General features: G+C 50.6%; 1 protein-coding gene across 1 annotated transcript in view; it reads left to right on the top strand.

Moving 5' to 3' along the window:
* The window catches only part of MEGF11 (multiple EGF like domains 11), a 247921-nt gene that overhangs the window by 26154 nt on the left and 208097 nt on the right, over positions 1–13670 (top strand). The gene's annotated exons all lie outside the window — the stretch shown is intronic.

Genomic DNA, 13670 nt, shown 5'->3' with positions numbered 1-13670 from the left:
AGAAAATGGTTAGGCTGGGTGTGGTGGCTCATACCTGTAATTCTAGCATTTTGGAAGGCTGAGGTAGGAGGATCGCTTGAGGCCAGGAGTTTGAGGTCAGCTCAGGCAACTTGGGATCTGACGTGAGAAAGACCCTATTTCTACAAAAAAAAATTTTTAATAAGCTAATTGTGGTGATGCATGCCTATAGTTCCAGCTACTTGGGAGGCTGAGGCAGGGGGATTGCTTGAGTCCAGGAGGTGGAAGTTACAGTGAGCTGTGATGGCTGCTCCAGCTTGGGTGACAGAGTGACAGAGTGAGACCCTCTCTCTCTCTCTCTCTATTAAAACAAACAAACAAAAAAAGTTAGAAAGAAAATGTTTAAAAGGTCAAAGAGAACAGCAAATAAATATCGCCAAGCTCATAGTGTTCATCACGGAAATGAGGTGCAGGAACTGAGCTTGCTGAATGGAGAAGCCTAGTCATGGCTCTGTTTGCTCTAGGACATGCACAGATCGCACCATTTCCACCCAGATGGAAATTTTAGATCTGCATCATCAAGGTACTGAGGGTCAGCCTGCAGGTGTCCCAGAGAGAAACAATTATTCAGAACCGCAGAGAGGGGTCCAAAGGGCCAGCCTACCTGTGACAAGAACGGTCTCTGGCAGCTGGTGTTCTTGATTGTCCACTGAGGAGGTCAGTATGGTCCTAAAGCCCAGGTCTTAGTGATTAATAACCTTACAGCTCAAATGGTGAAATATATGTGTAAGATTTGTCTGTCTCCATGTGTCTGGAATGAAGCAAGCCTCTGTCAGGGGGCAAATAGCATTTTTCTCAAGGTCACTTCCAGCCCAGCATTCTGGGGTGTGTCTGGGTGTGGTGAGGGCTAGCCCTGCTGCAAGCAGAGAAATGGCTAGCTGACTTTCTGGGCATCTTCCTTTTCTGAATCTGTGATGGTAGACATTACCCCTGAATAGGAAGCAAAGCCAGCATGCCTCACCCACCAGCTTCCTGTATTTACCTTAACAGAGTTTTAAAACACAGCTTCTGACATGTGTACAAACCATGCATGGTACAACGTGGACGCCTCAGCTGGAGGTCTTAATTACCTGCTAAGAACAAGAGACGGTTCTAAGATCTGTGCAGTTGCTCATGGCAAGTGGTTTATTTCCCAGAGCAGAGTACAGAGCAAGGGGAGCCATATGGCCCAGCGGTGGAACAGCTGTCTCTCGAGAAGGAACAATTTGGGAACTTCCACCATCTGGGTGAATTACGAGACTTGCAATTTTCATGCATATGTTGCAACAACTTACCAGCACAGCAGTCAAGTGGGTTGATGATGGAGAGATTAAATGTCCCCATGCTTGAGTGCTGGCCCACTGCATGGCTGTCCATCCGCAGAAACCCTGACTCGGCAGCCACCTCTTGAGCCTGTCCGCCCTGGGCACAGCCTGCCTCTGAGGTCACATGGGCAGATGCCCTACCAGCTCCCTGGGGATCCTCACTGCCTCTACCTGGCAGGTGGGCCTTCCACTTCCTCCAGAAAATATACATGTCATTCCTTTAGCTGCAGCCTCCGTTTGCCTCTGGCAGGGCTGGGAAAATCTAGTTGAAGAGTGCTTAGTGGTTTGGGGCTGTTATATTTTCTCTGCTCTATGATCCGTGTTAGGTTAAAAGGGGCAGAGCCGCTTTTCCTTCCCACAGAAGATAACTCAACCTGGACAGGCTTCCTCTGGGAGAATTAAAGGTGATGAGGGACTTCTGTTGGCTGCAACCATGAATATCCTTTTCCCAAAATGGTCCTCTCCCTTCCCTGCCTCCCAGCTGGTTGGAGTGATGGGTATATTCCAGCGTATCTTCATCCCAGTAATAAAACTCTTTTCCTGTGGTTACTGGTGGCCTCCCAGAGCAAGTGCTGCATATCCAGGGCCACAATGAGGAGAGTCACGTAGTGGGGCCCGTGGAGTGCCAGGCCCCGTGAGGGGTGTTCTTCCTCTATTCCTTTTTTTTTTTTTTTTTTTGAGACAGAACCTTGTTCTGTCACCCAGGCTGGAGTACAATGGCACAACCTCAGCTCACTGCAGTCTCTGCCTCCCGGGTTCAAGTGATTCTCCTGCCTCAGCCTCCTAAGTAGCTGGGATTACAGGCACATGTCACCATGCCCAGCTAATTTTTGTATTTTTAGTAGAGACTCGGTTTCACCATATTGGCCAAGCTGGTCTCCAACCCCTGACCTCAGGTGACCTGCCCGCCTCGGGCTCCCAAAGTGCTGGGATTACAGGCGTCAGCCACCGTGTCTGGCCTTTCTTCCTCCATTCTTACAGAAGTGCTTCGCAGTGGGCCCTGTTATTCCCAGTTCAAACAGGAGGAAGCAGAAGCACAGAGAAGTCAGGTGACTAGCCAGAGGTCACTGAGCTGGGAACCAGAAGAGATAGGATTCAAGCTTAGGGCTGCTTGTCTCCAAAACCAAGCCTCTTTCCTAGAAACTGTGCCAGACCTGGAAGAAGGCAGATCTCTGAATGAGGTGTTAACCAGAGGGTATGCTTTTGAGGAAAAAGGCATTGTACAAATTGCTATGTCTCAGGCCCTCTCAATATCTCTCCCACTGACAAGCCAGAGATTTTCCCATTAGGGACATGCCACTGGGTGATTTCCTGGTCTCCAGAAGGCTCCTGTTAAAATGTAGTTTTGTTACCTGGGGAGGTGACATTTCTCTTCATGCTCCTTCAGATGGAGAGAGATTGACACAGATGAAGAGTACTGGTGCCCTCTCATCTTTAAAACTTGATCTGAGCCCAGCACAGTGGCTCCCGCCTGTAATCCCAGCACTTTGGGTGGATCACCTGAGGTCAGGAGATCAAGACCAGACTGGCCAACATGGCAAAACCCCGTCTCTACTAAAAATTACAAAAATTAGCCGGTGTGTTGTGGTGGCAGGCGCCTGTAATCCCAGCCACTCAGGAGGCTGAGACAGGAGAATTGCTTGAACCCGGGAAGTGGAGGTTGCGGTGAGTTAAGATCACGCCACTTCACTCGGGCCTAGGTGACAGAGTGAGACTCCATCTCAAAGAAACAAAAACAAAACAAAACAAAAAACTTGATCTGAAGCCAGCTGTGTCCCCCGTCCCGATCACCGCACATCTTCTGTTACCAGGACATCCCAGCTAGAGTCTCCACAATCCAGACAACGCAGCCGATCTGAGCAGGTTGGTTTTGGATGGATTGCCTCAGCCCAGCACCAGGGTGTCCCAGCAGGGAGGAGTGCAGCCTGTGACTCCAGCCTTGCCCCTGCTTCCTGGCTTGTGGGGATGAGGCACAGCCTAAAGGCCACCGTCTCCCCAGCCAGAAGAAACCAAGGTCTCTCCAGAAGCCCAGAGCAAACTCAGGGTGCCCCTGCTAGTCACCTGCTGGGCTCTGTGTGGCACTATGCCATTGTCACCTGTTCACCCCCTGTGCCTCCTTGGTGGAGTTGTCCTGGAGGTCCCCAAGGCAGGGTTTGAGTCTGAATGTCTCTGTGTCCCTGTGGGGCTAACAAGAGTTAGTAGGGTTTATTGGCCATTTCAGTGTCTACCAGGAAGGGGCTTTGGGGAAATCAAAACAGCACCTCCCCAGAAAAGCAGGGAGCCTTGCTCATTAACCTCTGGCAGCAGATAGGCTGATTCAGTCTTTGGGTGTCACTTTCTTTTGGTTCCCCATCCCTAGAGACCTGGGCACAAGCTAGTGGATCCAAGCCCATTACGCCTTTTGTGCTGGTGTTGGTGACGATGGCCCCTGGCCACTAAAGCCGAGCTGGCTGGAGATCAGAATCACTTTCCTGCTTGGCTTCCCCTCTGCCACCCCCACTTTCTGCTGCTTCATGAATTTCTCTTTTCTTTGGGTGGAGACCGTTTGAGAGTCCTCTTATTGGACCCACTGAGAGGGGAGGCTGGGAGGCAGCTGGGAACTGGCACCCAGTTCCCAGGCGGCCACCTCCCTCTTCTCCTTTGTCTCTGGGCCCAGCTGAGCCCTTTCTAGCTGCACCTTGTTGTCTCTGCACAAGGACTCCTGTGTGCTGGGGAAGGTGGGGGCACCTGGGAGACGGCTCCCAGGGAGACAGCTGCCCCAGCACCTCAGGCTAGACTTGGGGATGTGTGAGTGAGACAGTGCCCAGATGGAGGAGGGAAGGAAAGATGTCCCAAGGGGACAGTGAGCATCAGGGTGGATTTATGGGTGGAGGTCCTGTTTTCTGACCCCAAGCAAAGTCATTGGTAGAACAAAGGCCAGATGTTGAATGGAGTAGCTGAGGCTCAAAGCTGAGTCCTGAGACTTTCTGATCCATAACCCCAGGCCTCATGTCCATGGGACTGGGCTGCAAATCAGGAGATATGGGGGTGAATCCTGGTCCTTCCCTGCACCCAGAGTGGAGAATCACAGATTCTCAGAGTTAGGTGGGAGCCTGCAGGTCTCTGAACCTGGGCACAGCTCTTTGGTTGCTAATTTCTACCCCAGCCTCTGGGCCACCATTTCCACTATTGGATATAAATAGGCCTCACAGGGTTGTGCAATGTGGAGGCCCTGCTGCTGTCGCCACCACAGAAATGCTTGTTCAGGCTCAGTTTGATTACCTTGGTTGACAGGGAACTTGCTGCCTCCTAAGGGAACCCATGTGGGTTTGGATTGTTCTTAGTAAAATAAAGGTATTTATTTTGGTCCCAGAAATGATTTCTCTCTTTTACTTAGTAGCTTTTCAGATGTTTAGAAACCTGTCTCCCTTCTCCCTGCTCCGACCCCAACCAGTGTTTTCTTTTCCAGGGCAGGCATCACTTGTTGATTTTACAATGGATTTCAAGCACTTCTTTCTTATGTGCCAGGCTTTTGGCTAGGTGCTGACAAGACAGGAATTTATAAAACAGACACGACCCTTCACTCAGGGAGCTCACAGCCCAGCAAGTCATTATTCCCAGGCTCTCCCTCTTAAATGTAAAAAGGGCTGCAGGTCTGGCTTGATCGGGGCAGAAGGTGACAGGCCCACTTTGTTCTCCATGTTTCTGTTAATGTCTGTGTGAAGCTGGGCTAATCACTTCCCTTCCCTGGACATCATCCCAGGGATAACAGCACTTGCCTACTACCTATCAAAGGTAAAGTGTGGGATCTAACAGGAGTCAGATTTTTACTTTGTTACACACACAAGGAGGCAGAGAGGCAGGAAAAGAAAGGTGTTTATTTTGGTGGTGTCCCTATGACAGTAATTACTGCATCCTTTCAGACAAGAGGGTCATCCATTCAGCAAACCCATTCAAATGACTAACATCTTCACTTATTTTTTTCTGGGCGGTAAGTATTGAGTTCTTACTATGCGCTGAGCTCAGTGTTGGGCTGAGAGGTGGATGTTGAGGGTGAACAAAAGAGATGAGGTGTCTGTCTCCATAACGCTGACAGCCTAGTGAGAGAGGCTATTAACAGCCATCCCCAAATAAATTGAGGACATTTTCAATGGGTGGTATGGAGGAAAAGAACATGGGGTGCTGAGAGCTAATACACCAGGGAGACCTCCTTCAGATGGGAAGCTGGGGAATCAGGGAAGGGTTATGGAGCTGAGACCTGAAGGATTCAGAAGTAAAGCCTGGGGATGGGGAGGGAGCTCCTGGCAGGGGGAATGGAATAGATGAAGACCTTGAGATGGAAAAGAGTTTTGTGCTCCTAAAGCAACTAGAAGATGCTGGTGGCCGGAGAGCTGGAGGAGGAGGTGACAGGGATGGAATGGAAGAGTGGGCACAGCCAGATCCCATGGGGGCTCCAACTAGAGTAAATACCTGTGGCCTTAGCATCACCAGCTGGACTGGAGCCAAAGCAGGCAAGAGCCTGGAGCAGGGGCTCAGGGATGTGCGGGTACCATTGTGGCTGCAGATACCAACGTCTGGCCCTGGGACTGCCAGGTCATCGGGCTGTGTCCTGGTGGCTATTGCCCTTTGCGTTCATGCCCTTGGGGCTCACACCCTCGCCTTGTGGGAACAGGACTCATGCTTTGGGATGACGTTTCATTGACTCCTGACTCCCTCTCTAAATGTGACTTTCCCAGAGCTAAGACTGTGGCACATTCTGGTACCCCCGTGCCTTGCACAGTGCCTGGCCAAAGCGGGCTTTGCTGTACTGCCTTCTGGCTGTGACATTGCCTTTGTGTGACCTTGGGCAACTCACTTTCATCCTCTGAGCTGCTTAGGATTCTCATCTGTTCATGTCTGACAAATCATCCTGACTCTTGGACTGCAGGTGGGGAGGGGAGCAGAAAAGCAAGTGAGATCATGGGAAAGAGAGGGCTTTGCGAAATGTGAAGTGTTAGGCAGGTGGAAGGTTACCTTGGTGCCTGAGCCCTGCCCTCGGGTTATCTTCTACCCTTTTTCCTCTCTTTGCCAAGGCCAGAGTTGCCTTTTCCCATGGTGCCTGTCAGCTGCTGGTTCTCACACACGTGGGGAAACGTGTTATCCAGCAGACAGTGAGTTGCCCTAGTAACTAGCTGGTTGCCTAGCTATAAGTGCTGGAGTTGGAGTTTGAACACAGGAACCCCAGCTCCAGAGTCCACAGTCTAGCCACTCGACTCTCCTACCACACTCTGTATTGTCTGCAAAGCACTTGCACACATATATGTCGTGCTATCTGTGGCACAGGGAAACTTCATCACTCTCATTTTCCGGATGAGAAAATTGGAGCTCTGAGAAGTGAAGTTCACCTGGGTCACAGCGCCAGATCTCCCGACTCCGAGTTGAGTGATCTTGCCATCCGGGAGGCCCTAGTTCTGGCCCTGGAAGGGCGCATTGGCCTTGGGGTGTGTTTGCACGTGGGTGTGTAGAGAGCCATGGAAGCGTGCGGGCTGCAGCCCTGACTGCTGGCTTCCGAGGATTTGTCAGACTCCATGGCAACCCACATGCTGCCACTGTGGGTCTAATATTGTTTTTGTTGCTTTGGTAAAATGTTTTGTTGAGTGTGTGGCATTCATGCCCTCTGTAGGTGCTCTGGGGCAGGGGTGGCAGAAGCAACATTAGTTATGTGTTGAAAGGGCTGAATTCCTTGTCACCTTTCCTCTACTGTTCTGCCCCCAGGAAGAAAAATAAGTGTCCCGCCTCTGAGGCTTTCTAGTTTCTAGACACGTGTGTTCTCAGGCACCAGAGAAGCCAGCAACACCGTAGGCTCGCTCATCTCGGGCGGAGTATGAAGTCCAGGCTCCCTGGCCCCCATCCAGGCGTCGTTCCCTATGGCAGGGCCTGGGGAGGGTTAAGGTTCTTAGTGACCAGTAAGGGTCCACCAGCCACTATGCAATGCCAGGCTCTGGGCTGTGCCTGTGGACTGGGAGGAACAGCAGATAGGGGTCTCTGCCCTTCAGTGGCTGATAGCCCAGGCCACTAGATGAGCTCCCCACATGCCAGGAGGCAATTAATCATGCCAGCTGCTCTAGGAGTCAGGACCAGAGAATGCTACAGGTAATGAGAGAGGCTGTTCCCAGTGCCAGGGGCATGGAGCCAGGAGCTCTGGGCTCTGGACCAGATCCGGCATGGATGGCCTTGGTCAAGTCCTTCACGTCTTTGAACCTCACTGTTCCCATCTCTAAAGTGGAGATAATAACACAGCTGTCTTGCTTACTTCTTGGAAGAGTTGGGAAAGCAAATGAAATGACAAACATAAATGTGCTTTAGAAATTAAAAAGCACCAGATGAATAGAAGCTATTATATTCTCTGAAAATTCAGAGGCAGAAATCTGTTTTGTCTTTATTTCCTCCTTCCCTCCCTTCCTCTCCCTTTCTGTCCCTCCCTTCTTTTCTTCCTTCCCTCCATCCTTTTTCTTCTTCCTTTCTGCAAATACCTGCCAATGTCTTCCCCATGTAACTGCTAGGTGATAGGTCAGGGTTGGGGGAAGAGAGTAGGGCACAGATAAAGAAGACCTGGTTTTCCCCTTTAAGGAATTTGAGACTAGTTAGGAGCCAGATGTCACCAGAACTGTGATACAAAGGAGGGTGGCAGCTGCACGACCAGCTGCGGTACTGGGCAGGATGTGTTGAGAGCAGGGGCGTGGGCTGCATCTGGAAGAAAGGTGGGAAGGTGGACGGGCAGTCGTAGGGAGGATAGCCCAGCATTCCAACAGGGAATTTGCTCCACTGTGGGTAGAGAGAGGAAGGGGTCTGGGAACCCAAAGATGCTCACAATGTTGGCATCTTGCTCTCTGCTGGGCTGCAGTGGCTTCTCAAGAGCTGATGCTGGGCCAGTTGGGGGCCCATCAGCTCCCTTCCCTGCATCCTTCTGACTCCTGTCTCCCCTGGGGGGGTCTACTTGAGATGACAGGGCCAGCTGGCACATCTGGCAGCCTCTGCTCCCCTCTCTTCCTCCCTCCCTTTGCCCCAACCCCCCAGAGGGCCAGAGTGAGTAGACTTGGATGAAGAACCATCACTGACATGGAAGAAAGGAAGGGAGGGAGGAAGAGAGGCAGGAGAAAAGGAGGGAGGAGGGAGCCAGTTTTGTGGCTTCTGTGCCTGGCCCTGGCCCAGGGGAGGTGCTTAGAGCAGGGCTGTGAATTAAGAAGAAAAGGGAGAAAGGGAAAGTGAAAGAGGAAACGAGTAGTGGAAGAGAAGGAAAAAAACGGGAAAAGGAAGGGAGAAGGCATCTTACAAGATTAGGTTGATGAAAGTTGGAGTAAGGGAAAACAGGCATCTTATTTGAAGAAATCGATATTGGTGTGAATGTGCTACAGGAGTAAACATCATCTTGGGGCTCTGTGCAATTATGCTTTATGGTGGCTCGCCGTGTTGTGCCGAGACCAGCAGCTGCTGGGACCTTGCTGCAGCCACCACCACCCCTGCTCTGCTGCCCTCAAGGGACCTGCTGTTGTCCTGGGCTGGGCTGAGCAAGGTGTGACAGAGACCAGGTCATTGCTGGGGGGGTGACACCTCAGGCCCCAACTCAGCAGCAGAAGTGACCTTCAGGAAGTGGCCAAGGTTTGACCCCTTGACCGGAACAAACCTTCCTCATTAATCCCGATGCCCCTTCCCTTACAGCTCTGCCTCAGTAACAGTTATGCTTACTTGAGACTAATAAGTTTATGGATGCTAGTGTGTTTCTTCTCTCAGAGGATCCTTTTCTGTGTTAGCAGAGGCCTTCAGGAAAATGTGCCTTATTTTTTGTAGTTTTAATGGTATTTATTTTCTGCACAGGTAACAAATTCTCCTGGCTCAAACTTTAGCAGTTATAAAAGGGGGTGCAGTATAAACTTTCTCCCAGACCCCCATTCCTGGAGGAAATCAGTGGTGCCAGTTTGGGGGCATCTTTCTGGGGATGTTTTATTCATAGATAAAGAAATACATACATATATTCTTCCCCTATACTTCAACATTCTTACACAAATGGTAATATATTCTATATTCTGCTCTGTGCTTTTTTTCACTTTAGCTCTAGTGTTGTACACTTTTTTGGTACCTGAAGAACTCTGATTCCTTTTTGTGGCTGCATACTATTCCACTGTGTGGCTGTACCATGATTTACCCTTCCCCTTGTGTATGGAAAGCTAGGTTATTTCTAGGCTTTTGCTATTGTAAACAGTCCTGCAATAAATGATCTTACACATTTGTCATTCTCTCAAGTTCAGATATATTGAGGTGGTGCTTCTTCCCAAAGACACAGAGTCAGACCCCTGGGTGAAATGCCCAGGAGAGAACAGAGCACCTGCCCATCCTCACCTCAACTCATTCATAAAAGCACGAACTCCCTGGGATGCAAGGGAAGTTAGGGGCCCCCAGGATAGGCAAAGCTGTTTCTCCGTATAGCTGTATTCTCTATATATCGGGTGAGGGAGAGGGAGTGGGAAGGGGGTGATGGGCAGAGACATCCTGCAGGGTGAGCCAGGTAGGGACGGGATGGAATGTCTGCTCCCCTGACCCTAAGTCTCACGGGCTAAGAGGATGGCTTGTCCTTTGCACTGGTGACCCTAGTTTGACCACTGGAGTTCAGAGGAGAGATCTGATCAGGGTTCTGTTTCCACGACCTCAATCTGCCCAGTGAGGTGCTTCATGCCACTGCACTGGGGGCTTCCTCCTCTGCTAGGAAGTCTTCCCTGCTCACCCAGCCCGTGGGCCAGCATCGCTTCTGTGTGCAGCTGCCCCACAGGCTTGGGTCTGCTAGAGAGGCCGCATGGGAGAGTCGGGGGAAGCGCGGACTTTGGGGCTGCATGGCCCTGGGTTTGAATCCTGGCTTAGAAGCTGTGTGACAGGTGATTTTAAAAATAAAAAAAAAGTTATTTAAAAATAAGGTGAAAGCATTACATGTTCAAATAGAGTTATTGGACATGTAAGGAAACTCTTTGGGCTTGACCCTGGGGGTAGTCTGGATTGGAGGGAATGGAAATCAACTTCTCGAAGCTCTGGTTAGGGGAGAACTGAACATCCCCAGCTCACAGAATGTGAGGCTGCAAAAGGACTCTGGGAGTTTGTCTCCTCCTGCCCCCTCCTGCAGTGTTCTGGTCAAGAGTGTCACCCGTCCACATGACAGGTTAGCCACAGAGCTGGGGCACGGACAGGCGGAGGACTCTAGACTCTCAGGCCAGGGGTGTTAAAGAGTCTTTTCAAAGAAGAAGTGCAAGTTCCTGGGGAGGCAGGGAATTCGTAAACACAACTCAGTGAGAAACAAATACAGCTGACATCATGAAAAGGATGTGGTTTTGATAAGGACCAATTCATAAAAGCACAAACTCCCTGAGATTACAAAGGGATTACGAGGGAAGTTAGGGGTCCACAGGCTGGGCAAAGCTGCTGGGAGGGAAGGCGGGGGCAGGATGGGGGGTGACTGACAGTGGCCTCTCACATCCGCTTCGTGTTAGGTTTAGTAAAGTGCTAAGTCAGTGGTGCTAAGCAGCTCCTGGTTTAGCTTCTCACTGGAATAAGATTTAAAACCAGTGGGACCACGGGCTGCTGGCTGCTGGGGATGTGGCAGTGACAGCCTTCCTGAACAAGGGGGGCTCCACGGAGGAGGCTGGTGGCAGCAGCCTTGCTGCAATCCCCAGGACAAAAGGCTAAGTTTGAAGGAAGGACGCTCCTTCACAGGTGGGCACTGTCCCTGCCACACCCTGCTTAGAAGCCGTGGGTTCCTGTCACTCTATCTCCAACTTCTATCAGATCCTAATAGAGAAAAATCCCCTGAAGGCTTGTCACGTGGAATCAAAATGAAATATGCCTGGGGAGCGGGAAAGGGCAGACTTGCTGCCAATACGTGGAAGTTCAAGGAGGCAGATATCAGCTCAGTGAAGCAAAGAGCTTGTAGTAATCAGAGCTGCTTATAATTGAAAGGGGCTTCATTGATTCGCTCATTCACACATTCAGCAAATGTTTATTAAGCTTCTGCTGTGTGCCGCTACCGAGCTGGGTGCTGAGGGGATGATGGTAAGAGAAACAGCATCTCCTTTTCAGAGGCTTCTGGGCCAGTGTTGAAGACAATCAAACAAAAACTGACATGTGATGCTATGATGGGGTAGGGGAGATGCTAGGGGAGCACGTGTCAGGAACATCTAACCTATCGAGGGTAGCCAAAGACAGCTTCCTAAAGTAGGGAACATTTAAAGTGAGACCTGAGAGATGAGTTAGCCAGGTGAGGAGGCAGGAAGACGGGTGGGGTGGGGGATGGGGAGAACAGCATGTACCAATGCCCAGGGATTGGAGAGAGCCATTTTCACTTGAGGACGCAAATGCGGTGGAGTTAGGCTGGAACAGAGTGCCTGTGTTTGCTGCTAGCAGAAGCATCTTGGTAGAGGTTTGGCATGGGATGAGGGAAAGGGTCTGCAAGCACTTGATGGGGTGGTGGAAGTGGGGACTGTGTTATTACTTGGCCTCGTCTGTGCCTAGACGCTTGGTTTTGAGTCTACTGAAGTCCCTGAGTTCAGCACGCTTGAGTCTCACTAGTGTGCTGCCTTCTCCAAAGCCAGTGATGACAGGAAAAGTTGGGATTTCTGGGGCCCTTGCTGGGAGCCCACTCTGCCAGATACTTCACAGGTGTTATCTTATTTCGCTCTCACTATCCTCTATTTGGGTAATGTGATTAGTCCAACTTTATAGATGGAGAACACAAGGCTTCCTGACGTTAGGTAATTTTAATTGACTCAAGGCCACATAGCTGGCTCTGTCGAACTAGGACTCAAACCCAGGTCTGTCCAACCTGAATCCCAGGTGCCTAACCACTTCCCTCTGCCTGGGGCCTCCCCGATGGAGGGCAGGCGGTGGGCACCATCCGTCCTTCTGTCCATCCTCCCAGCGCCATCTCCTTCAGGACTCTGTCATATGTCTCCTTGAGAAGAGGCAGCTCCTTTGGGGAAGGCAAGTTGCAAGGCAGAAGCAGGGGACGGGTTTTTAAATCAGCATTAAAAAAATGCTTGACAAGCCTCATGTTTTGCTTTCCTCGTAGGTGGTAAGGATCAATTTCCCAAAGAAAAAAATCAATCAGTTGGAATGTGTCTTTCTGGAGAAAGCCTGGCATCTGTCAAATGGGGAAAAAAAGACCCAGAAAAAGATTTTCTTGGGTGGTGTGCGGGGGGTTGCTGACTCAGGCCGTATGCTCCAACATCATTAACAAGTTGAAAAGCTGTTGCTCCTTGCAGGGATACGGTATTGGTGGTTCGAACATCTTGGCCGAGAAAATCCTTTACAAAGCAAGGAAGGCTGGGGTACCAGGAGCGGGCCACGAGCAGATCTGGGGCCCGAAGCATTGATTAAGGGAATCGACTGCAATGCTGGAGCTTCCATCAGACCCAGTGGTTGGATGTGATTGCTTTATGTGGAAACCTAATAGGAATGTTCTGACAAGTTGACAATTTTAATTGATAAACAATTATTAACAGTTAAGCCATGTTGAGGTGAGGCAGGCTGATACCTTGTGGTGATTAGTAGCTTTGCAAAGGAGGTCCTCAGGGGAGTTTGTAATCTGACACTGGCATTTGATCTCAGAGGAGGGCCCCAGGGCTTCAGACTGGGGAGGCCAGACCCAAGGCTTTGATGGAGAGTCACTGTAATTTTTCTAAAGAGCATTTTGCCATCTAGGGATTTGGGGCTCAGCACTGCCCTGGTCTCATAGCTTAATTATGTATTCACCTCCAGCCAGATGGGCATGGCCCACGTTAGTACAATTAGGGCCCTGATGAGGAGAGAGGGAGCCTCTGCCGATTCAGATACTCATTTGTTCAGCATGTATGAATATTTATTGAACACCTGCCATGTGCTGGGCATCATGCTAGGTGCTGGGACAAAGCCCATTCCTTGCCTTCATGGAGGTATGGAAGACAGACAAGTAGTAGGGGCTCACTCACAACCTGAAGTTCCACTGCCGAAGATGAGAGGGAAGCAGTCAGGGAGTGGAAGGCTGGAGAAGTGAGCGGCCTGATGAAGGAGACTGAAGGAGTCACGCAGACAAGTGTCATTTTCTCTGTGAAGCTCTTCCTATGTCTTCCCCTGTCCTCAACATGTGGAAGAAGTGTCTGCTCTCTCAGGCCCATCCTGCACTCTGAACTGGCTATGATTTCAGCACCAGTAATGTTCCAGTGCCCTTGCTCGCTGGCTCACCCACTCACTGGCTCACTCACCCACCTGCTCACCCACTCACTTACCCACCCACATGCTCATCCATCCTTCTACCCACTCACTGGCTGACTCACCTGCCTGCTCACCCACTCACTCACCCACCCGCAGACTCAC

Source organism: Piliocolobus tephrosceles, chromosome 6, assembly GCF_002776525.5.
Source record: "Piliocolobus tephrosceles isolate RC106 chromosome 6, ASM277652v3, whole genome shotgun sequence".
NCBI classification, from domain to species: domain Eukaryota; kingdom Metazoa; phylum Chordata; class Mammalia; order Primates; family Cercopithecidae; genus Piliocolobus; species Piliocolobus tephrosceles.
Note: the sequence above shows the minus strand (reverse complement) of the source record. Positions and strands in the feature narration are given on the sequence as shown.